Here is a 23,881-nt window from a genome sequence, read left to right as displayed (position 1 = left end):
AAATTGTCTAGTAGAATTATGGATGGAGTCTTGGCCAGGTTTATTTCTGACTGGATATGCTCCATGTAAAAGGCAGGGACTGATTTTGCTGGAAGAATTATTTGCTCTGAAGGAGTTCTTTTTGCCTCCATGGAAAGACTAACCTACAAAATGCAAGGAGCTAAGGAACTGATTCAAGGATTTCCAGATGTCTTTAGAGCTGGGCTCAATATCAGCATTCCACCTCTTATTGGAAGAAGGCAAAAGGTTTTCTGTTTTGGTTTTGGTTTGTTTTGGAGTTTTTGGGTTGTTTTTTTTTTTTTTTTTTTGAGCCTCTTCTTTTACTGTCAGTAAAGTACAAAGCCAATGGAAATAAACTGTTTCAACTACTTACCTATTAAAGGAGCACTTTAAAAGCTCATTCACTACCTAAGCATATTCATTTGGATATCTTTAGTCATCCATGGTCATATATGATTTTATTATCCCTCAATATGGATAACAACAAACATTGAAAAATATCTCCAAAGGAATTTGTCATTTCAGGAAAAAGAGTTTATTAAATTAGTAGCTGATATATCAGCACTTTGGAGGGTGGAAATAATGTCTGATACTATCTTCAGCCACTAACACTCACCATTTTTCAGCTCAGCCGAGTAACCAGGTGTGCAGGTGTTTACCCAAATTATTTAAAACTCTTGATTTCTGAACATTAAGGAGGTCTTGTTCAAAACAGGTGGTCTCATCATTAGTGGGACTTGTCGTTTGGTCAGTACTGCTAATTAACAAATATTCACTTTTGACCCTCAATTTTTTTTTCTGATTGTGAAGATCAGAAAAAAAGCTGTTTTATAAATATATTTTACTGGCCAAGTGAAGAGTTGACTGACAGAGTACACACATTTTATGCATTTATAATTCCTTGAGGGATTATAGCAGTTTATGCAAGAATGTGCATAATGTATATAATCTCAGAGGAAAGTCATGTATATTCACTTGGGGAGAGGTAAGGAAGGGATTAGCAGAGGGTAAGGCGAAGGCAAGTAATGGGTTTGGGGAACACCAGGACGTTTGATATGATTGGCGCGTTGGAGAGATCGTGTATGAGTGTGTTTGAGGTCTACAGTTGGTAAGTATTCTGTTTGCTGCATCTGCCTATAACTTCAGAGATGGATCGAGATGCCTCCATAGCACTTTCTTCAACAACATTAGTGAGTTGTCAAGGAAGATTAAAATATGTAGGTCTATATTCTGGTCAATTCATTAATCACTCAGAATAAGATTTTTCTGCTACTATCTATAGTAACTTTTCTATAAAATTAGATAATGTTAAATTTCTGGACCTGAAAGCTGAACTTTTGTAGTAAATACATCTTTATGTAGACTCTGCACTATTCACTGAAATTAAATGGCACTTTTTTTTTTGCTTTGTAGCTGAAAGTCCTCATATTTTCCTCATGCTCAAAAATCATAGCATTAAAATACCCAGTGTTAGTGCAATAAGATTATTTCATATACAGAAATACAGAAATACCATACAGATTATTAAGTATAATTCAGTACAATAATTTTAACAGAACTGGTTAGTTTATTGATTGATAAAAATATTAATAATGTAAACAGATGGGGGTGTTTCAATTCTAATATTCCATAGTCTAAGATTACCAACTGAGAAAATAATTATTCCCCTAAAAAATGGCTTGTGCTCACGTTGCATAATACTGCTGTTCTCCATTGTCTTCAATATTGGCCACCGCCAGAGGCAAGTGTTAGACAAGACAGACAAATGGTCTGATCTAGAATGGCAAATTCTATGTTTCCTTAATACGGTCTCCTGGAATGACAGCAGTTATGTATTTTTAAGTCTGCTCTTCCATTATGGCGATAAATGGTTATTTAAATACAGTCAGGTTCAAATTATACTAGTGGAAAATGCAGTAGGGAAAAGTATCAAAGACAAAGAACTTTTAAATAAATCTCATCTCTCCTCCCACCATATGAGTTAATTTCTATGCCAGATGGCAGATGTTTATGCTGGTACTTAAAAGAAGTAAAAATTAAATGGATCTCAAAACTTAATTGTTTTTAGTTTAGAAATGTTCTCAAATAAAGGGAGGTTGGTAGAAATTTTACTTAAAATGATCCCCCAAACTCAGGATCTTAGTATATAATTGTAATTTGGAAAAAAACAGGTAGCTTTCAAGTAATTGATTATTTTTTCAGTCCATTATTGAATTTTGCTATTATTTTTCAGGTAATTTTAAAAAATGCAACCAGTTATTTTTTTCTAGAAGTGATTGCCAAAAATCTTCAAAGGACTATATTTAAATGTATAGTGATTCAATTAGCTCTTTAAAATCGAGCCATAAATGAGGTTTTTAGACACTCTTAATCATCATCTATGTCAGTCTAAGTCACAAAGTTACCTATCCAAGGCTATTTTATTTTGATGTGGATTAACACAACACAAATAACAGAGAGTCTTCCTGAAACAAGTAATTGCTACATGATTAAGTCCTGTTTACCCAGACAGAACTGATCAGCTTAACAACAAGAAGGCTTTTCTTTTCTCAAAAGGTTAGTATTATGGAGAAAAATTATGTTATTATAACATCGACATTTATTGCTCAAAATAGCAAACTTGACCTAAGTGTTATATAGAGATTTTCTTTCCTTTTCTGCGAATACATTGACCCTATCAGAAATAAACACTGCCTTCTTAATCTAAAATGCAGAATAAAATTTATGGCAGATATTTCTGGAAATCTCAACTGAAGGACAGCTATAAGCTCAAATAACTCTAGTAATCACTTGATTTTTTTGTGTTCAGTAAACTCCCCCAAACATTTCCTTTTGTACTAGAATAATGGCCATTTTGCATTTGGCCAAAACAAACAAACAAACAAACAAAAATGACCAAAAAATAGTATTTTGATTAGTAAATTATAATGAAACTTTCTGTAATATTCTTGAATATCTGTATTCTGAACAATTAAACAAGTCTCAATTGAGCCCCAAAGTTAAGTTTACTGTTTTACTCTGTACAATAATATGATTTCTGTGTAAGCAGAAATATAAAACAACTTTTTCTTCCATTTTTTATAATTGTGTGTGTGTGTGGCCACAAAGAAGCTTTTAGAAAAAAAATAGTTTCATCATCCAAGGCTAAGTTTAAGCTTTGTTTTCAGTTATTATAAAGCCTAAAAGAAATTCCTGTTGATTTTATTTGAGGCAGAGTTACAGGTTGCATAATTGATGAAGGTAGCTTGGTCTGAGGATCTGTGTGGTGCAGCACCTCTTTACACGGAAGACTTCAACTCCAACCAATTTTGCCCATATTTTACTTGGGAGCTGGCATTCTTAACAGAGTCCTCTTCAGTCTTCAACATGTAGGACACAAACCCTCTTGCAAGGGTCTGGTCTAGCTGCTTTCTCAGATTATCATAGACCTACTAGGGGACAACAGGTGAATCCATGAAATTCTAGAATGGCACCTATGGAAAAGAACATTATGCATTTATGTAAAAGAGGCTGCTAGTGAAGGTGCAGTGACAAAGATACTCCAAAATACAATCACTCAAAAAGAAAATAGAACTTTATTTCTTTCACATGTAACAGTGCAGCGATAGGCGACAAGTTTCTAACACATAAAAAGCTTTACTTTATCTAGATTCCTTCTGCTTCATTTTCTAGCATTCCCTAAGTGTTGCTCATCTCACATGAGTGAAGATGGCTCACCACCACCCCTGAAAAGATGAAAGAGATAGAAGGTACCAGTTTCATTGTTAAAGAAATGAGCTAGACATTGAACATATTATCTATCTGCTAGTCAGATGGAGAAATGTAGTCCCTAACAAGACAGCCGTGTGCCCTGCTAAAACTGGAGGATGGGGATAGGCATTGTGTTCCTACAGGAAAGAAGAAGTGAGTAGATATTAGGGGGCAATTAACAATCTGTACTTAAGCATTTAATAGATAGCTTATAATATAATGCTTTTGATTAATTTATCTTCCAACATATTTTTCCTGAGTGCCTACTTTGTATACAGCACTTCACTAGGGCCCACAAGGGATTTTAAATATATACCAATTTTTACTCAAAAGGAAGGTCTGATATTTTTAGGGAAATCAGCAATATACACCAAATTCCATCAATAATAATATGAATTATAATGCTGCTGATAATGGAACATACGAAGGATGCTAAATGAGTGGCGTGGAAGATGTGTGCTATTCGTATTCAGTGTTCATTTCCTGCTGGAAGACGGAATGAGAGGCATTAGCTGGCTCATGGGTGCCCACTCTTGTTTTGCACTTTTCACCCAATAACAAGGGCCCAATACAAATAAGGGCATTTCATACCATGAGACCCATAATTTCTATCTTTAAAAATTATATGTATCTATGTATAAATTTATGTGTATCCATATCTGTATATAAATTAACAAAGAGCCTGCTATTTTTCTAAATTCTGACGTAGATGTTATGCCTATACTCACCTTTTAGTTAAACAGCATCCGTTCTTATTGTTAGTGAGGTTGAATCAATCAACTGCATTCTCTAATGATGGAAGCAGATGGAAATAGAATGAGCTTCTGAATCTTCCTCAAGGGCATTGTAGAGGATGCTGCACCCTTGACTGAAAATTGCTCAATTTTGCAATAGAGTTGGCCAATGTAGACATAGTCTTATATTTTCACTAATTTTGAATTAATACTCTAGAAACCAGCAGCTGACAATGAGCCTGAACAGTTGGTTTCACACCTGAGGCCTCTTTTAAAAGACCATTCTCATCACAGTCAAACAACAGGAGGATATATTAGAGGGGAAATTAGCGCATTTTCTCTAAGACTACTTAAGTAGAGTTTCTCTTGAACTAATTAAGATTCGATTCTATTTCGGAAACTAATGTCTAAAGCAGACATTCTGTTTGGGAGTTATTAATAAACGAAAGCAGGAGGTTCCAGAACACTCGAAATGGTACATTTTTGCCTGGTGGATGTTCAATAAAAGCGCTTGTTGGAAACAATTAAGTAGAGGATGGCATTTTAAACGTATTAGCAAATGTTCAAGGTGAATGATTATGGTATATAAAATTATTAATGGGAACTAAGAACTTTGAAAAAGTAGAATGAGTGACACTCTTGACTATTGAAAACATCCCTGATGCTCTCCACATTAAGCTTGTAGGCTCTTAGAATTTTTAGATGTGTGGAGGGAACAAAGGACAGCAACCTGACTTTTTATTTTTTTTTCCAGACTATATTGGCTATAATATGAATTCTGGTTCCAATTTGAAAGGAAAAATATTTAAATATACGTATGAAATTTACATACTGGATGTGATGATTCATGCAGCCCAATTCAAAAAGATCAGCTGGTCTAAACCAGAAAATGCTAATGTAGCATGGAGGAAAATATTTTTGCCTGGCAACTTCAATAAGTGCTCACAAGTTGTCTGAGTTGCACTCTGCATTTTCATATAATAAATTGCTACACGTGTAAGTATTGGGCCAGAAAGCACTGTCTTGCCTTTCGCACAATGCATCTTTCACGGAGACCTGAAGGTAGATGTTACATTTACCTTCCAGTGATAACCATGCTACGTGAGGTTAGTGACTGCCAAAGCCCTTAGATTTGTATTTCACATCATATGACAACCCTCATTTTTTTTTCAAATAAAAGAAACTTCTCTGTGGTGTTTCCTGTCATTTTATTTTAATAGCAGAAATAGGCATTCATGAAAGCCATCTGCCACCCACTATGAAGTCTCAGGGTCAGACTGCCTTTTACAAGTTGCATGGAACTGAGATTATCAGGGGACAGGAGTGATAGTTATCAGTGCTACAAAATTGTGGGAAATGTTAAATTCTTAGAAAAAAGGGAGGAAGCATCAAAATGCTCAATATTCAAGATTTTAGGGCAGGCATGTTTTTTAGTGCCTGATACAAAAGAGGGGGTGTGTCAAGAGAAAGAAAAATAAAGAGTTCGTTATTGGACTCCTTTATCTTTGTTACCAGTTTCCATCCAGAGGAAAAATTTGTCTAATTGGGATTCTTGTAGTTTTCTGAGGCGGCTCATTCTGTTCCATGCTGATACAAACAATATCCTCCGCTGTAGCCATTTTAGACGACTCATTTTTCTTTCGTTCAAGCGGCTCATGTCTAATGACCTCAAACTAGAAATCTTTTCTTCTTCACTGTGGTATCAAAACCGTTCTTAAACCAAGGTTGATGAATTTAAGACTAGATGACAAAAGTAAGCTGTACCAGTTTCTTTGTCATGGCCAAGTTTCAATAATAACCTTCTCTTTATGCAAACCTGTTCTGTCAAAGTCCAATTACATACAGTAGAATCCTTCACTTTTCATCAGAATCATTATGCTTGACCTAGACAGCTGTTGAAAAAAATTCAGGGTTCTGTGAGAGGAATAGTAGTACAAAAACCTCAAACCATTCACAAATCCATTCCTTCTTTTCCCAGGGCACAAAAATACACTACCTACTGCTGGGTTCAGTATGGCCATGTGACTATTTGCCAATAACTATGCGCAGAAAATGCAAATGGTGTGTGTGTGTGTGCGTGTGTGTGTGTTTAAATATAATTACTGTACTAATCAGCTTATTATACAAATTAATAATTCTTGAATAATCAAGCAATTGAGTCTTTAAATAAATACAGATATTTCCATAAAATAAATGTTCATTTTTACCTCCAGAGAAACTTCAATACTTAAAAAAGAATAAGGAAAGTAAGACCTATAAGTTATGTCTTAACTGAGAAACAACACGCAAGTCAGAGAATATGAACGACAGGCCTAAAGCGAAAAGGCTGAAGGGGTGGGAGATGTAAAATTTGGGGGAACATAGCCCATCACTCTTTCTGTACTAATAGCCCCAATCCACTTAAATGTTAACTAGTTAAATTTAGACCTTAAAATACAGGATGTGAGCAGAGTTGAATCTGGTTGGTCACACTTTCCCATAAGATGTATGCCCTTCAGAATAAAGTGAATTAGAGAAATGGTTTCATATTCTTCACCTTGTGTTTCGTAAACGTTTTGAGTTCAAAGGGATTCTATTTAAGAACAAGCCCCTACTGGTCTGTGGATCGATTCTTCCCTGTCCCAGCAAGCACCATACCACCCCCCTTCACCTGGCCACTATCCACATTGAAGTCAATAAGGGAAACTTACAGTCTCACATCTAGGATGCATCTGGAAAACGGGCTGCTCATACACACCATTCTCTGCCGAGAGGCAGTCTTGGTACAGAGTATGGTATTTCTAGTTTGCTGTTCCAAGTCTGTAGAACACACAGCCCTGCTGGTGTCAGGTAAACATGTGCACAGGGGGAAATGAGGCATGGGTTCTTAGAAAGCAGGCAGATTGGAAAGCAAAAGGACTTTCTCTTTGAGAATTCCCTTCTCTTTATTTGTAGAGGTTATCCAACAATTTATTGAATTGCAACACATTACACCCGAGAGGACTACAAAGCTGTAGGATATAGAGGGGCCCCAAGATGGAAGGCTGCTCGGTGTCACAGTCACTACATAAAGCCTTGTACTGACTCAGGAACACGGGACTGACTGTCATTTGAGCAGAAATGCGTAACTATTAGGTTCAGGTTCTAAACTGTTGAAGTTATGTGTCAGGGTAATGCCCGTGAGTGCCTGTGAGTAGGAAGCCAGGGCATACAAACTCCATGGTTCAGGAAGGAACCTTACTCTACACTGTAATTCCAACAACTGGTAGCTTGTTGGTTGGCATGACACTTGCCCTGAAGCAAAATACACATAGCCCTTGCTTAATTATTATCATAGACTCTTGGATTTAAATTTTTAATCATACTACGATCTGAAGCCAAATCACTCTGGGGCAAAAGAAATCATTTACCAGAGAAACTACCCATTTTACCAAAGTGGGAAAAAAACCTTTTCTCTAGAGGCTACCAGTCAGGAAAAAAAAAAAAACAAAACAAAACAAGAAGATATTAATCATGAAAGCTTTTCTTGTTTATGGCATTCGATAGATTAAAGTACGAAGAATAGTGTGATGCGAGAAATGTTACTTTGCATTTCTACCGCATTAAGTGTTTCGTGATAACCACTATCGAGCATTCACTAGGTGCCAGGCTGCATGAGAAGTATTTTTACACAGATTCTTTTACATAATTCTCATGACCTATAAAGTAAATAGTTTTTTTATACCCAGTTTACAGATGAAACTTGTAAGTCACAGTCACATAGTCAGTAAGCCATGAAACTCGCATTTGAACCCAGGACGATTCATTGAAATAACTTATCATCCCCTTAGCTTCGGTTGTCTCCAAAGCAACCCCACTTTATTTTCCTTGTTTTTTTTTTCTATTACTTTATCACTTCTATTTTGCTTTACTGTTAGTTAATTTGTGTAACATTCACTTCATCCATTTATTGTGCATCTTCCTCTACATCTTCTCTTAAATTTTCTCCACCATGCAAGTAGGTTAAATATATGATTTAAGAGTTGCTTGGAAAGCTTCTTGCTTTATACTATCTCCTTTAATGGCCTGCTATGGAACCTAGAAATTTACCTTTTAAGAACAGTTACCTGTTAAGAATAGTTTGTTAATGGGGCGCCTGGGTGGCTCAGTCGGTTAAGCGTCCGACTTCGGCTCAGGACACGATCTCACGGTCCGTGAGTTCAAGCCCCACGTCGGGCTCTGGGCTGATGGCTCAGAGCCTGGAGCCTGCTTCCGATTCTGTGTCTCCCTCTCTCTCCGCCCCTCCCCTGTTCATGCTCTGTTTCTCTCTGTCCCAAAAATAAATAGAAACGTTGAAAAAAAAAATAGTTTGTTAAAGTTCAGGTACGGCATCACCAGACATCTGTTAAAACACAAAAACCCCTCTGAGTGTTCATTCACTCACTTCATCACCCACTCCATAAACAACTTATTTGAAAAACAAACAAAAAAACCCAAGCCATTGCAATTTAATCGGAATTTAAATGTGAAATCATTTACCAAAGATGGAGTATAAAGAATGGGTTAAACGTGAATAGGGTGGAGGCGATTAACAACAAAACAACACCCAGAGCATGAGCTATTTCTCCAAAGAACGTTACCCTGAATCCAATGCCACCCTAGGAAGTATTAGGCAGCCTCAAACAGTGAGGGAAGTCACACTAAAGAAGAGATGCCTGGGCGGAACAGAGACCACTTAAGGTTGGGAGCAGAGCTCTCACAAGGAAGGTGGGAGTAGGTAAGAGAAAATGTTTAGTAGTTTTTCATTTTGTCTAGGCCTACTTAAGTTCTTGCAGCCCATATCACCTTGTCCTGCGTGAACTCTAACTCTCTAACTGACCATATGGCTCCTCAAGTTCTCTCAATTTCTCATTCTGTCAGGAGAAAATGTCCATGCCATGCTTTTTCACTCACAGTTTCATTGAATGATAATGATAGCTCAAGTGGACATTTAGTTTTTCATCCAAACCGTTGTAAGGGGACACTACAAGAAACCACAGCTATCCTAGGCAACCCAGACATGTGTCTTCCTATTAACAAATAACCTTTATTGAGAATATACTGTAGCAAGCACTGTACTAGATTCCTTACATGGACTGTCTCAATTAATCTCCACATCAACCCTAGATATGAAGTGTCCTCTATCATCATCCTGAAACTACTGAGGAAACTGAAACATAGAAGGATTGCATAACATTTCCAATCCATTTAGCTTTTATTTCCATAATACAAGTGGGTAAAAAATGTGATATTCAGATCCATAAAGTATGCCTCTTCCATAGCCCATGTCAATCCTCATTGCTGTTTGAGATTGTTGAAGCAAAGCCACTATAGAGACTTCCCCATAAAGACAGACATGATCCAAGGCCATATTTGAAGTAAATTTCCACTGGGCTTTACATGTACCATCAAGGTCATGAGGGCAAAAGATGTAGTTGAGAAGCTGAGTTCCAGAATTCTTTGAGATATTCTAGCAAAGACCTGAAGCACATCCTGAATCAGATAAGATTCTCTACCTTGATCTGACCCTTGATCTGACATTTCCTTCCCACCTCTTCATTCCTGACCTTGGTTGAATCAAAAAATAAAAGTTGGCCATATGTACTATTGTTGAATTAACCTCAAGTAATAAAAATTAGACAGAAACGTTTTTGATCTCATTTTCTTTTTCCTTTACCATACTATGCCACATTAGAGAGCCCCATGCAACAGGTAATTCAGACACCCCAAAACTCATGGGATGAGTAGGAAGTTTCTTAGATGTTGGTGTTCTCATCCCCATGCTTCTTTGGGCTTAAAATTTCCAAGAGGTGGGGAATCTTCTGGAGTTTACTATTCATAATTTGAGAGGGAAGCAAATGAAAGAGAAGTTAACTGATTAATTTTGGAAAAACAAATAATGCCCTATTGTCATAAAGCTTTAATAGACTTTTGCAGTTTTAAGCTTTTTATAATTTGATAACAATAGGTAAGCCAGAGTTGTCCCTAAAGCTCAGTAGTGCTCCGGGTATAAAATACTGTCCCAAATTGCCTGGACCGGTTTGGATTTCTGTTAGAATTCCCAGCTTTCTCACTCTAGCTCAGCAGGATAGGTCATATAGCTTCCCTAACAAGCCACTACTTACCACTGAACATGGAGACTTCGAGATGTACTTAACCTTGATGGAGGGAAACCTTGTATCTAATAAAGAGGAATAAAAATCCCGAATTACTGCAAAGCACTGCAGCGGGCAAGCTGCAATTCCAGTCATATGAAACCTCTGTTTACAGTAAAATGATGATATGAATCACAATGACTCTCATATAAGGACTCAACTGCCTACCTAGTCATATTCCATATATTTATAATATATAATTTCATTTTCATACAAGCTTATTATACATATTAAAGCAATACTTTTCCTTGTACAGCCAAGATTCATTGATAAAACAATGAAGTGAACTAACACCCTTCCTAAATAAAGTTTCACCAATAGCACCGTATGTTAATGGACCTATTTCATTGTTAATGTGACTGACTGCTTATTGATTCTTGCAGGAATCCAGCAAGGGCTTCAGAGTACAATTTAGTTTGGAGAGCTCTGGGTCCAACATCTATGCTCAATTACAACTTTCAGAAGAGGAGATCAATAAAATTTAAATTGCTTATGGTAATCACAACTTCAAATCATTGCGATCAGCATAAGCAATCTGCTGACCCCAGCCAAGCTCCTAAATTGAAACTTGTAATGAGTGGTCATTTAGTTTGGGTCCATTCATATTATTTTGGAGGCAGGTGATGAACAATTAAAGATCAGCCAGCACCTTCTCTGCACAACATTCCCATCTTTATTCCCAAAGTATTAATATGCAGTAACCCTCGGGTTCACGCTTTTGCACTGCTTTAATGGGTATTCTGTATGAATAAGCAATTATATTTTCTATTAAACAATTTCAGTGTAATTGAATTAGCAGTTATAATATTGCTAGGGCAAGCAAAAGCTTTCCTAGGGAAAAATTAAGTGATATTGGGTAGTGCAAATTAATTTATAGAACTGAAAAATGTAACCAATTAAATAGAATTGCCTTGCTCCCCCCCCCTCCAAAATACAATTAAGCAGCACATTGTTTCAAAGAATATGTTTCAGAGCAATTTGTTTTCAATCATAATAGCTGTTTTTCATTCATTATGAAAAGCTGTCTATTATAATGAAAATTTCATAGGCAGTTTTCCTTGACAAAGCAGGTTGCAAGTTTAAACAAAGATAGCCTTCAGATTACTTCCTTGATAAGGAGTCACCTTAGAATTACATTTTAATAAATCATTGAAAATAAATCTTCTGCATTACAGCACGAAGGTTTAGAGAAAGAAAAAGCAAATAGAGAGAAACTAATCAATGAAAATCTCCTGCTGCCAATATAATAACAGATGGACAAATGCTAATATATAAACTATATTACACTCACACACACAGCCAAAAAGAAAAATGTAAGATAAATATCACGGAAGTCAACTGTCACAAATGAGACTTGAGTAATAACCCCATCTTTACTATTCATCATCTACTGTGCCTCCTCCAAGCACTTTGCTGAATTATAAACTAGGGTATTTAGGGCACATTTTTTGCAACCTAATAAGATGGCCATCTTTAGATTACTACTACTAAGGTTCAAAGCATCTTACCAAGTTTTTCAAAACAAAGTAAAATGTAAACATATACATCTATGTAATGCATATACATAATACATACAACATATGATATGTACATATATATTTGAAGGAATTTAAAACTACAGCTGGAATCATTGTAAATATTTAATAAGTATACATTAGTTAAGAATTTTGTAGTAAAACTATTTAGTAATACCAATGTCATTTCTTTTATTCATGCTCAGCTCTGAAAAGACCGGCACAGAAGCCATAAGTCTCTCAACATGAATTCCATAAAAAGAATGGTTTAGATTCTTTAGAATTCTTTGGATTCTTTGGCTAGAACTTACAAGATTTTTATGCAGGGAATGACAAGTCAGGTCTTTAACTTGGGTGAAGTGAAGACTGACTGGAGGGCAGAGCGGACCAGAGGGAGGTAGGGCTTTAGTGACTCCTGCATTAGTCCAGGTTAGAAGGTGGGCATTTGAATTAAGGAACAAGTGGAGAAGGAAATGAATGCCATCAGTTTTCGGAAGCTGAACTGACAGAATTTCACATTTGATTGGCTGTGGAGAGGGAGAGGACTTGAGAATAGCTTGAGGTTTCCATTTTGGAAAACGTGGAAGACTAATAATGCTATTTATGAGTTAGAGAACGTAGATGAAGAAGTATGTAGGGGAGGTGATAAAGTTCATGTGTTAATTAAGAGTATTTCCAAAATACTGAGTTAGATTAATGTTCTTTCTGGGCCCTTTGCCTCTAGTGAGTCAGTGGTGATTGAAAATGGCATTTATTGCAGAAATAGCTACCGATGTTCCTTAGGTAAGTTTATCTTTGCATATTCCCATTTATTTTTTATTTAGTATGTAGGTTAGGCCCATTGTCTGAGAGGGTATGGCTTCTGCACCTGAATAGAATTTTTTTTTTTTTTTTGCAGCTGACTGAAATAGCTATCTTTGGGTTAGTACCAAGGTTTAAAGGCATACTAATAATTTTCTCAAAAAAGATGGAAAATATAAGTATATTTTTAAATTCAGCCTCTGAATCTGATAAACATAGTGAATAGTGGTTTGAGGCTGCAACAAATTTTATCTAACATTCAGAAAATATTTGTCAAAAATTTATATTCATTTATTTTTAATTATTATTTTTTATTTCATTTTCTTTAGAGAGAGTGAGTGCAGGTAGGGGAGAGGGGTAGAGAGAGAGAGAGAGAAAGGGAGAGAGAGAATCTCAAGCAGACTCCATGGTCAGCATGGAGCCTGAAGCAGGGCTTGATCCCACAATGCTGGGGTAAAAAACTGAGCCAAAATCAAGAGTCGGAGGCTCAACCAACTGAGCCACCCAGGCACCCGTATATTCACTTAAAAGATGTAGAAATCAAAATTCTCTAATTGGGGAAAAATTAGTAATGCCAAGTGTTTCCACAGTTCGTAAACAAAAAAAAAATTTAACAAATGGTAGTTATTTTTTATTTTATTTTGTTTTATTTTAATTTTTTTTTAATTTTTAAAGTTTTTAAAATTTATTTATTTTGAGAGAAGGAGAGAGAAAAGTGCACGCATGCAGATGGGGAAAGGGCAGAGAGAGAGGGAGAAAGAAAATCCCAAGCAGTCTCCACTCTCTCAGCACAGAGACCAATGTGGGGCTGGATCCTACAACCCTGGGATCATGACCTGAGCCTAAATCAAGAGTTGGATGATCAATTGACTGAGGCACCCCAGTAGTTTTTTTTTTAATTTTAAAAATATGAAGACACTCTGGAGCCTGGCACAATATTTGGCATATAACAGAAACTCAATAAATGTGAAATAAATCTGTTTATATTTGAAATGTAAATAGTGGCTTATATATTTTAAGTTGTCCATATCTTGAGGCAGTTGTTCATATATTTTAGCATCAAAGTATTTTGATGCGAAATAACTCAATTATTTAGTTATTTTCACATTGAATAATTTTGGCATTTTTAATTTATTAAATAATTATTAATTAACTATTTAAATATGTATTAATTAAATATTATTTATTTTAATAATTTAAGGCATTTTGCCATTTAATAGTTCAATATAACTTTCCATACACTCATAAACACACTCCCAAATAATTCACCTATCATCTATTTTGTTTTAATAACTTACTGCTGAGGGGCTCCTGAGTGGCTCAGTTGGTTAAGCATCCGTCTTCGGCTCAGGTCATGATCTCATGGCCCGTGAGTTTGAGCCCTGCTTGGGGCTCTGTGCTGACAGCTCAGAGCCTGGAGTCTGCCTTGGATTCTGGGTGTCCCTCTCTGCCCCTCCCCCACTCGTGTTGTGCCTCTCTCTTAAAAATAAATAAACAGTAAACAAAATTTATAAAAAAAATAAAATAACTTACTGATGAAATTTTTATGGTTATACAATATTAATAATATGGTTCATATTTCAATTTTTTGAAATAGATAATTGCAAAATATATAAATTTCCCAGGGAAATTCTTTCCATGGGTTTCATGACCATTAACTTAAACTTAACTTTCTTATATTGATTTCTGAAATTCAAGATCTGATGAAACACAGCAATATATGGCAGAGTATTTCCCTTTCTACACAAGGTTACCCTGTCTATCCATGCTTATGCATAGATTACTTTTACTTGATGAGGCTTCTTGGTTCAGATGTTTCCTCTCATTCTGTAGCATCGTCTGCTTTATCCCCTGAAGACACCCCTGTACTATTCAGCATTTCCATGCACCCAATCCTTAATAAAACATAACTTAAAACTTCAGTGCACTTTATCCAACATTTATTAAATACCTGCCAAGTGCTATGATAGGTGAAAAAAAAGCTGAATTAAATTCCTTCATGTATCATTTCTTCTTCCTTGGTGATATCAGTGGTTAAGAGTGATTGCTCTGAATAATCCAGTGGGTCCTTTACTCTGTGACTTCTAAACCTCATTTTCCTCATTTTAAATGGAGATTGTAATAGTACCCGCATCATAAATTTGTTGCGGGGAAAAAAGCAATATTGATAAACTATTTGCAACCGTCCCTGAAACATAGTATGTGCTCAGTTAATGTTGGCTATTACTCTCCTTTGCATGGATCAATTTTCAAACCAGTAGAATAGATTATTATGGAATTATGTACATTTACTACACTTATATCTAATTATAATCCTCAAAATTCTATGGAAAATGTCTTCCTATAGACATTTTCAAAATTTTAATTCCAATATATTTATATATACTTACTAATCATTTCTTGCACACCAGACAGTGGTGATGCAAATACCAAAGTAAGATTTGTTTCCAGTATGGGATTAGGTTCAATAAACTGTTTTCATTCACATCTTTCCTAATGTAAGATATCTGGCTGCAGTCTTTCCTGGTTCTCTTCAAATCTCCCAGGTCTTTGTCTATTCAAATTTATTGAACATTTTTCACATTAACTACAAATTTCATCAATGATTCAATTTTGACACCTTGAACTTCTCCTTTTCACACTCTTAGCTAAGGAGTGCTTTTACTTATATGGTGGCCATGTCTTCCAGCAGGAAAATTATGTCTACAATGATTCATCTTTGATCTCTTCTTCCTGTATACATTTACAGGCTGTTTTGTGCTACCAAAAATCAAATGTATGGGACAGCACAGTGATAGTTGACCTTTTTGATTTCTACTTATACAACTTATTATCCACGTGACTTTAGTCAACTTATTTGACATCTTTCTGTTTTGCTCATCTTTCTAATGAGAATAATTGCACTCACCTTTGAAGTCTTAAGATACATTGAGATAGTGAAGTACAGTGCTTTCTGCAATGCCTTTGATACCTAAGTGTCCCTGAAAAGAGAATTCGAGATTAAATTATTATTTAACTATTTAGTATATTGTTCTTGTGAAGCTTCCATAATTTTCTACATAAAATGTGTGAAACATATACACTCTCACCTTTAAAATCTTATTTAACAATTTAATTTTCCTATCAGAAAAAAAAAATCAGTTTTTAGGAGTAGTACCTGGGGAGTGCAGATGGTTGGACAACAGATTATTGATTTCGGCTCAGGTCATAATCTCACAGTTTGTGTGTTTGAGCCCAACATCAGGTTCACACTGCAACATGGAGCCTACTTGGGATTCTCTCTCTGTCTCTCTCTGCCTCTCCCCCAGTCTCTTGTGCACACGCACTCTCTCTCCCTCTCTCAAAATAAATAAACGAATATTAAAAAAGAAAAGAAAAGAAAAAATCAGTTTCTAAATGAAATAATTTATCCCAGTACACTCTTCGTAAGTTGCAGCCTAGGCAGTGGGAAACCACATTGTGTTTATATATTGGAACCTGAATTTCAGTCCCAGTTCTGCCACTGACTGTGTTCAGTAGGTAAGCCACTTAATTTCTCTGGGCTGAGGTATTCTCATATGGAAGACAGATGGATTTCTAAAGTTTCTTACAACTCTATTCTGATCCTAAATATTTCCCTCCTTTCAAAAGTTAAAGCTTATGTTATGAGGTGAATTGGGTCCCCTCAGAACCCATATTTGAAGTCTTGATTTCCGGTACCTCAGAATGTAACCTTATTTGGAGACAGGGTTATTGCAGATGTAATGGTAAAATGATGTCATATCACAGTGGAGTAGGCCCCTGATCCAATATGATTGGTGTCCTCATAAAAGGGGAAAACTGGAGACAGAAATGCACACAGGGAAACTGTCATGTGAAGACGAAGGCAGAGATCAGGCCAATATTTCTACAAGTCAAGAAACATCAAAGATTGTCATCAAACTACCAGAAGCGAGGGGAGGGGCACAAAACAGATTCTTCCTCACAGGCCTCAGAAGAGACCAATCCTATGGATGCCTTGAACTTGGACTTAGAGCCTCCAAAACTGTGAGACAGCACATTTCTATTGTTTAAGCAATCATTTTGTGGTACTTTGTTATGACAGCCTTGGGAAACTAATAAATCTTATTCCGTAATTAACTAAAAAATGCTGAGTGTCAATTATGATATAAATATATATGCATATATGTGTATCTGTATGTCTGTATAAATAATATAAAATACACTATCGGAGGCTTTGTTTGATTTATTGTATCAAGTAGACTGTTGACTGAAATATTGAGCAATTAAACATTGAATTCAATTACTGAACATTAGGGTTTCAAATTGAGAAAGATATATTTTAAGGAAAAGCTTCAAAATTATAATGGCTTTTTATATCAGAAAGGTCCCTAAATACATTTCCTCCTCTTTGAAGTCTAAGAGGATGTTGCTATCTCTAAATTGCCTCTCAGTTTTTAACAACTCCCTAAATGGGTTTCCTGAGCAAGTAAGAAGAGTAGAAGCTTTCCCGGTCAGCAGTCAGTATTCTTGGTTCATATCACACTGGTTAGTGCTTCTGAGGTATTTTGATTTTCTTATGAGACTGCTTTTCCCATTTGCCCTGCATGTCTTTCTGTTGCCCTTTATGAGAATGTGAGCCCTGTGAACTTAAGGTTCGGAGCACTTTCATCCAATCTGAGAACTATCAATTTGACCATTGCCTAAATAATAACCTGCTATGTATCCTTTCATCCTAAAGAAAGACCATAATTGATAATTTGGGCATATTCTATCACAAAACCTTCTTCCACAAAGTAACGAAGGGACCACTTCTAATTCAAAAGATTTCAATATAGGCCAGGAAATTATAATGCCCTGTCATTCACTGAAACATAGTCATAGTTGCTTTTGTTAGGGAAATATCTTAGGAATATTTTTAAAAGATTTTTTTAGTTTTTATAAGTTTATCATAATGATTAAGAAGACCGGCTCTGGGGGTGCCTGTGTGGCTCAGTCGGTTAAGTGTCCGACTTTGGCTCAGGTCATGATCTCACAATTTGTGAGTTCGAGCCGTGCGTCAGGCTGTGTGCTGACAGCTCAGAGCCTGGAGCCTGCTTCGGATTCTGTGTCTCCCTCTCTCTCTGCCCCTCCCCTGCTCATGCTCTGTCTCTCTCTGTCTCAAAAATAAATAAAAACATTAAAAAAAAAAAAAGAAGAAGAGGAACATCAGCTCTGGAGTTAGACCTAGACTGGGTTCAAATCCCAATTTTACCACTTTAATAGCTTGTGGCCCTGGGATCATGATGTAACCTTCATAAACACATCTCATTCCTACGACTAATACCAACCTTGAAAAGTTATTGTGAGGATTAATGAGATAGTACTTAACACAGCACTTAGAGCATAGTACTGACTACCAAAGGCTCAATAAAGGTTCTCTGTTGGGTTCTTCTTAGCAGTGACAGTAACATCAACAGCATTGCCAGGTTTCAGTCATTATGAACAATGGAAAATTTCAGTGGGGCAGACTGAGTGCCTCCTAGGTGATTACAGGCAACTAAATAGGTTCATTTGTATTGGCCACTTCTTATAGATACAATCTAACTTTGGCCTCTGAATATTAGGACGTAAATCTGAAAGCGTTCAGTCCTATGTGACATGGGTTATCTACATAAACACAGGGTTCTCTGTGAGAAAGACTGATGTAGGGCACGGAGATATAATAGAAAATAAGGACATAGACTGCAAATGATTGCTTTTAATTGAGTATGTCATCGGAAGGCAAAGTAAAAACTTTGAAACTCTCTACAAGTCTCGGGATTTTATACACTGCCCACGTTTAGTTCCTCTGTCAGACCTGCCATTTTATGTGTAATATAATACTGCTTAAGGTTATCAATCTTTAAAAAAGTATACCATTGCTTTATAGCCACTCCTGCTTTGCAATACAAATGACATAATTACTTGTTCTGGCTGGAGGGGGTCCAGTTCCTCTAGTTCATTTTTTAAATGCAAATCTTATTAAGTATTTTATCCTAAAATGGCTAATGCAAAAAGGGCAGTCCTAGACTAAGATGGACAACATGCCTAAAAAATAAATACTAGGCAAGTAATGAAACCTGAATTAAATCAGCGTAGTGGAAACCAAATTGATTACTTATTGAAATATGTTAACATGGTGTAATGGGTAACTGCCAAAGTCAGATATACAATAATATTACATGAATCATTGTCAGATAATCACAAAGGTTTATAAGAGCAATAAGAAATTTTAAAATCTTTTCTGCCGAAATCTAGAGGCTCATAAAAAAAATTACAGATAGTGATCTGTATATTATGTAGTTCAGTTAAAAAGATCCTTTTGTTTTTTACAGGTTCTCTTTTTGGTTTTCTTCAAAATTCATAGGCTTGTTGTCAAATAGAATAATGGGCAGTTTTTCTATAAAATCTTGCAAGAAACTTTTAAGAATGCTAAATGCATTGTCTCTGCTCAATTCATTTTAAGATTTCAGCTATGCAACAAAGTCTTTTTGAAAATTCTTTTTTTATTTTGAAATGTGGAATACACATGAAAAGTATATATTGTATATTTTTGTGTGTACAGTTTAAAGAATTAAAAAAAAAAAAAGAAACATCCAATGTACACACCACTGTCCTAATCTAAAAAAATATAGTTTCTGTCCTTGGAGCTACCTGGAACAATGCCTTTGAAGAGATTGCTTTCATTGAAGCTATTCTGAAAATAATTGAATTAAATTGTTTGGTTGCTTTAAATGTATCCATTGGTTTCTAGAATGTATCCATTAGTACTTATAGGCTTTTTTTTTAACCCAATTGTTTAAATGTCCAGTTTCACACAAACGATTTGCAATGTAATTTAAAAAATTGAAATGTAATACTTCATACATTTGTTCAGTGTTTAACAATTAGAGAGCATTTCACAGCTATTGTTACTCTCCAAGTTGTTAACTTAAAAGATATAATACCTGAAGAGCTCTTATTCATTTCACAACGTTTAAATAGCAGTAGGGAAAAGCTGGAGCAGAAAATCCATCCAAACTCAGATAATTGTACTACCTTTAAATTTTAAATTTGATCCTTTACGCCTCAGTTTCCCCTAAGATACATTTGAAAAACACACTGCCTGCCAGGATTGACAAGGTATTTGAGTATTTTGTTTGCCTGATCAAAGAGAGCTCAACAAAGAAGGGAAAGCCCATTGACTCCTGCTGGGAAGAAAGTGACTTCATTAGCACATCATAGGGGTGCCCCTTTGAAAGTGTGTTAAACTGTGTTAACAGTTTGGTTTAGAGGTGGGAGTGTGACTGGTTTAAACTTGTCTCATTAATATACTAGTGTGATTCTGAGTTGGATTTTGCAAGCCTGTTACAGTATTGCCCCATTGCTCTCCCTAGAATTCCTTACAATTTCTACTTCTCCGCGGCTGACTGTTATCAAGGCTCTGTTCTTGAGTGATTTCTAGCCCTAGGACTCTTCCTTTGTTTCAGTCATCAAGAACTGTTAGCAGCTCATTTTCCCAAAGAAGGGCCATTTCGATGTATTCTGTTGTTTCAGCAGCCCTTTGTCTTCCCCTGGAAGAAGAAATGAACCCCCATGCTTTCCAGAGAGGCTGGCACTCAGAGAAGCATATTGCTTTATGTGATGAGAGATGTAGGAGGAGGCCCAAGTGACTGGACACACACACCCTAAGGGTTATCCGTGCAACCAATAATTAAGTTCTTAGAGGCTGATTACTTTCTGTTGCTTAGATGCAAAGCAAACAGAAGTGTCGTACACAGGATAAAAGCCAAAGAGCTGAGTATGTGTAAACCTCTTTTGGAAGATTTATTACATGTCACAATGTGGCTATAACTTATTCTCATCTGTCCCTTTTGGCACTCACCAACAGTGATGAAAATGGAGAGTCTTTACTCAGGGAACTCTTGACTGCATTACTATTAAATTATTTGCATATTGGTAGCACAGAGGAATCCTGGGATGGCATTTTTCCAAGTTTCATTACCCTAACCCTCACCACTCAATAAGAGTTCCCACAATCCCAATGAGGTGGAGAGAAAGCAGTGGAGCTATTTGCCTTCTGAGTATTTTCACCATTAACTAATGAAGAATTGCAGGTAAATGACACTAACTGAAAGAATGGAAGGATGGAGGGATAGATGGATGGAGGGATAGATGGATGGATAGAAGGCCCCAACAGTTTATTAACAAAGCAAAGTGGTTCATTGGAGGGGGGTTGGGGGGGCATTTAAATGAATGAGCACAATTGTATTGCAAAGCCACAGAGCCCCCTATTGGTAATACAATATAGTTTATCTTGGTTACTGCCGTTCTGTTTTGATGAACAGTTTCATCATGGAGTATTTGTTATGTCACAGACAGACAGATGACCATGAATCAATCTTTCTCCATCCAATCGCATGCCTTTTGCTAACTACAAAGTGTCCACCTGCATATGCACTACGGGATACTCACCCCAACAACTAGACTTACAAAAAGTTCAGCACAGACCCCATAGCATCATGATTTTCTCCATCTTACTAGGTTTAAAATTATGAGTTATTTTTAACATTGTTAGCTTGACTTTTAAAGACCTAACCTTCCCCTACCTCACTTACAAATGAGATCTAATTTAAAGTGAATTTCTGCCTTTCAGACCAATTAGGGTAATGTTTCCTGCTTTCCTCTTTCATTTAGAATCTTCCACCTTGTTCTTCTATCAACACATTAATGCATTTCATTAGCAGAATGAAGATAGTTTGGGATAGGATTGGAGAGAACTAAAGGTCTTCTAAAATCCTTAGTAGCTTCCCCAAACAACCCCAAGTTAAATAATCACTTAATTATTTAAATGACAGGAGAATTAGCAAATGTGTGTTTGAAAACATCAACTCAATATTATTTGCATTGATCTACCAGATTTTAAATTTTAAGTGTATTTACTAGGGAAATGCGGCCTCCAGACAAGTGCCCTGAATCTGCTCTCAACTACATTGTTGCTCCGAATCTCCATCAACATGAAAATTCTGGAGCCATTGTTTTTGTTTTTTTCTACCCTGACATGTCTCTTTATTTCCTCATGTGCATTACAGCAGCAAAGTCTTAATCCTGCTCATGCTTAGCTGAGGGCAGAATTAACCCTATTCCCTTCATCTATCCCATTTCATCATGCTTTGATCCAATTAGTCTTTAACTCAAAACTTACTCTTCTTAGAAATTCTTCCTCATCGAACCCTAATCCTTGATTTACCCACAAATTCATACGATCTCTTCCTTGTTAATTATACAAATTCTAGAATATTACAGCAAACATTTGTTAATTAACTGAAGCACAACAGAATGCCTAGATAAAATATTTATGTTCCTGTCACTTTTTCAGTCTTTTCTGAATTCTCATAATCTCGTACTCTATAAATACTGTTGTTCCCTAATGTGTTGTTTTAAAATTTTTCCCTTCTTTGGTCTTGTATAATCTTCCTTGAAAACATCAACCACTCTCATAGCCTCTTTTAACTATTGCTGATATACAGATAATTCCCAATGCCTCCTCAATATTTTCATCAGGATATACCAGAATTCCCTTCAACTCAATAAATCTATTTAGTCAGCATTTATTAAGAGACTTCTGGGGGCGCCTGGGTGGCGCAGTCGGTTAAGCGTCCGACTTCAGCCAGGTCACGATCTCGCGGTCCAGGAGTTCGAGCCCCGCGTCAGGCTCTGGGCTGATGGCTCAGAGCCTGGAGCCTGTTTCCGATTCTGTGTCTCCTTCTCTCTCTGCCCCTCCCCTGTTCATGCTCTGTCTCTCTCTGTCCCAAAAATAAAATAAACGTTGAAAAAAAAATTAAAAAAAAAAAAAAAAAGAAAAAAAGAGACTTCTGGTTCAGGCCATGATAGAGTACCTAGTTTTGTAATTAAATTCCCACCATAAACTAGTAAAAAACTTAGAAAAATATATATGAGGGAACTGTTTTTAGGCATTTGATAGCAATTGAGACAAGGCTACAACCCATGAAAAAAGTCAGGCTCATGGGTGAGCACCATTACCACCTGTCAGAACCTTGGACATCTCCTGAGTTGACCTTATTCTGAGACTGCTTACAGGATGTCTGGCTGAGAGCAGGGGCTGGGAAAGACTATAGAGTGCTTGACGGAGTCAGTTCTGTTATGCCAAGATTAGGGCTTTTGCTGGGAAAGCCTGAAATCCTGACATATGATGATCATCTGAATGTATGTGCCCAAATATTTGGGCTCCCCAAATCCTCTAAATACTTAGATCCTATACAGGTGGCCTTTTCTGCATGTGGGGAAACACTGTAGAGTCCTCTCTCCCACAAGGAAACAGGGTCAGCTTCCGGATTTTCCCCATTATCTTCTTTTCTGCATGTCAGGCCAAACTTTGATTTAAGTCATAGCAAAAGCAAGTCAAAGATCTACTGGGCTTGATTAGTGAGGAAAGGGACTATACTTAAAAAAAGAAAGAACGAAAGAAAAGAAAGGAAAAAGATATTCAATAATTAGCAAGCATTGATGTCAAAAAGCCTGTGCAGAGTACTCACAACTGAATTTTGAAGGTTCTTGATCAAGAGGACAGGACATAACACTAAAAAAAGGAGAGTTTATTAATTCTCCCAGGGTATGACTTTAACACTTGGCAAGGACTCCAGAGAATGATGCAAATTTGTTGCTTTATAGTGGCTTTCAGAAGTTTAGAGAAAGTGATGGCCCATGATAATTGAAGTTGCAATGCTTGAACTGCCATGTGAGACAATGGGGAAAGGGATAAAAAGCCTCAGGGAGGTGGGCAGGCTAGAATGGCTATATTATGTGAGACCAGAAGACCCACCAGAGGATTATGTTCCACAGAAACATAATTATGTTCCAGATTATGTTCCAGAGAAAATGTCATTCAGCAAGGCCATCAGGAATCCACTGGTGTGAGGGATACCAGAAT

The 23,881-nt window shown here is 36.4% G+C and overlaps 1 long non-coding RNA gene across 9 annotated transcripts in view; it reads right to left on the bottom strand.

Moving 5' to 3' along the window:
• Positions 1-1,547: 1,547 nt before the first annotated feature.
• LOC125170339 (uncharacterized) overlaps positions 1,548-23,881 on the bottom strand; it is a 70,889-nt gene continuing 48,555 nt past the window's right edge. For 3 of the 9 annotated variants that reach the window (XR_007153987.1, XR_007153981.1, XR_007153982.1), the window contains 4 exons: positions 15,860-15,932; positions 10,607-10,662; positions 4,479-6,376; positions 1,548-3,473 (listed from right to left, as the gene is read on the bottom strand). This is a non-coding gene — a long non-coding RNA (uncharacterized LOC125170339). The other 6 variants (XR_007153985.1, XR_007153988.1, XR_007153986.1 and 3 more) reach the window with 6 other exon arrangements.

This window comes from Prionailurus viverrinus, chromosome B4, assembly GCF_022837055.1.
Source record: "Prionailurus viverrinus isolate Anna chromosome B4, UM_Priviv_1.0, whole genome shotgun sequence".
Lineage (NCBI taxonomy): Eukaryota > Metazoa > Chordata > Mammalia > Carnivora > Felidae > Prionailurus > Prionailurus viverrinus.
Note: the sequence above shows the minus strand (reverse complement) of the source record. Positions and strands in the feature narration are given on the sequence as shown.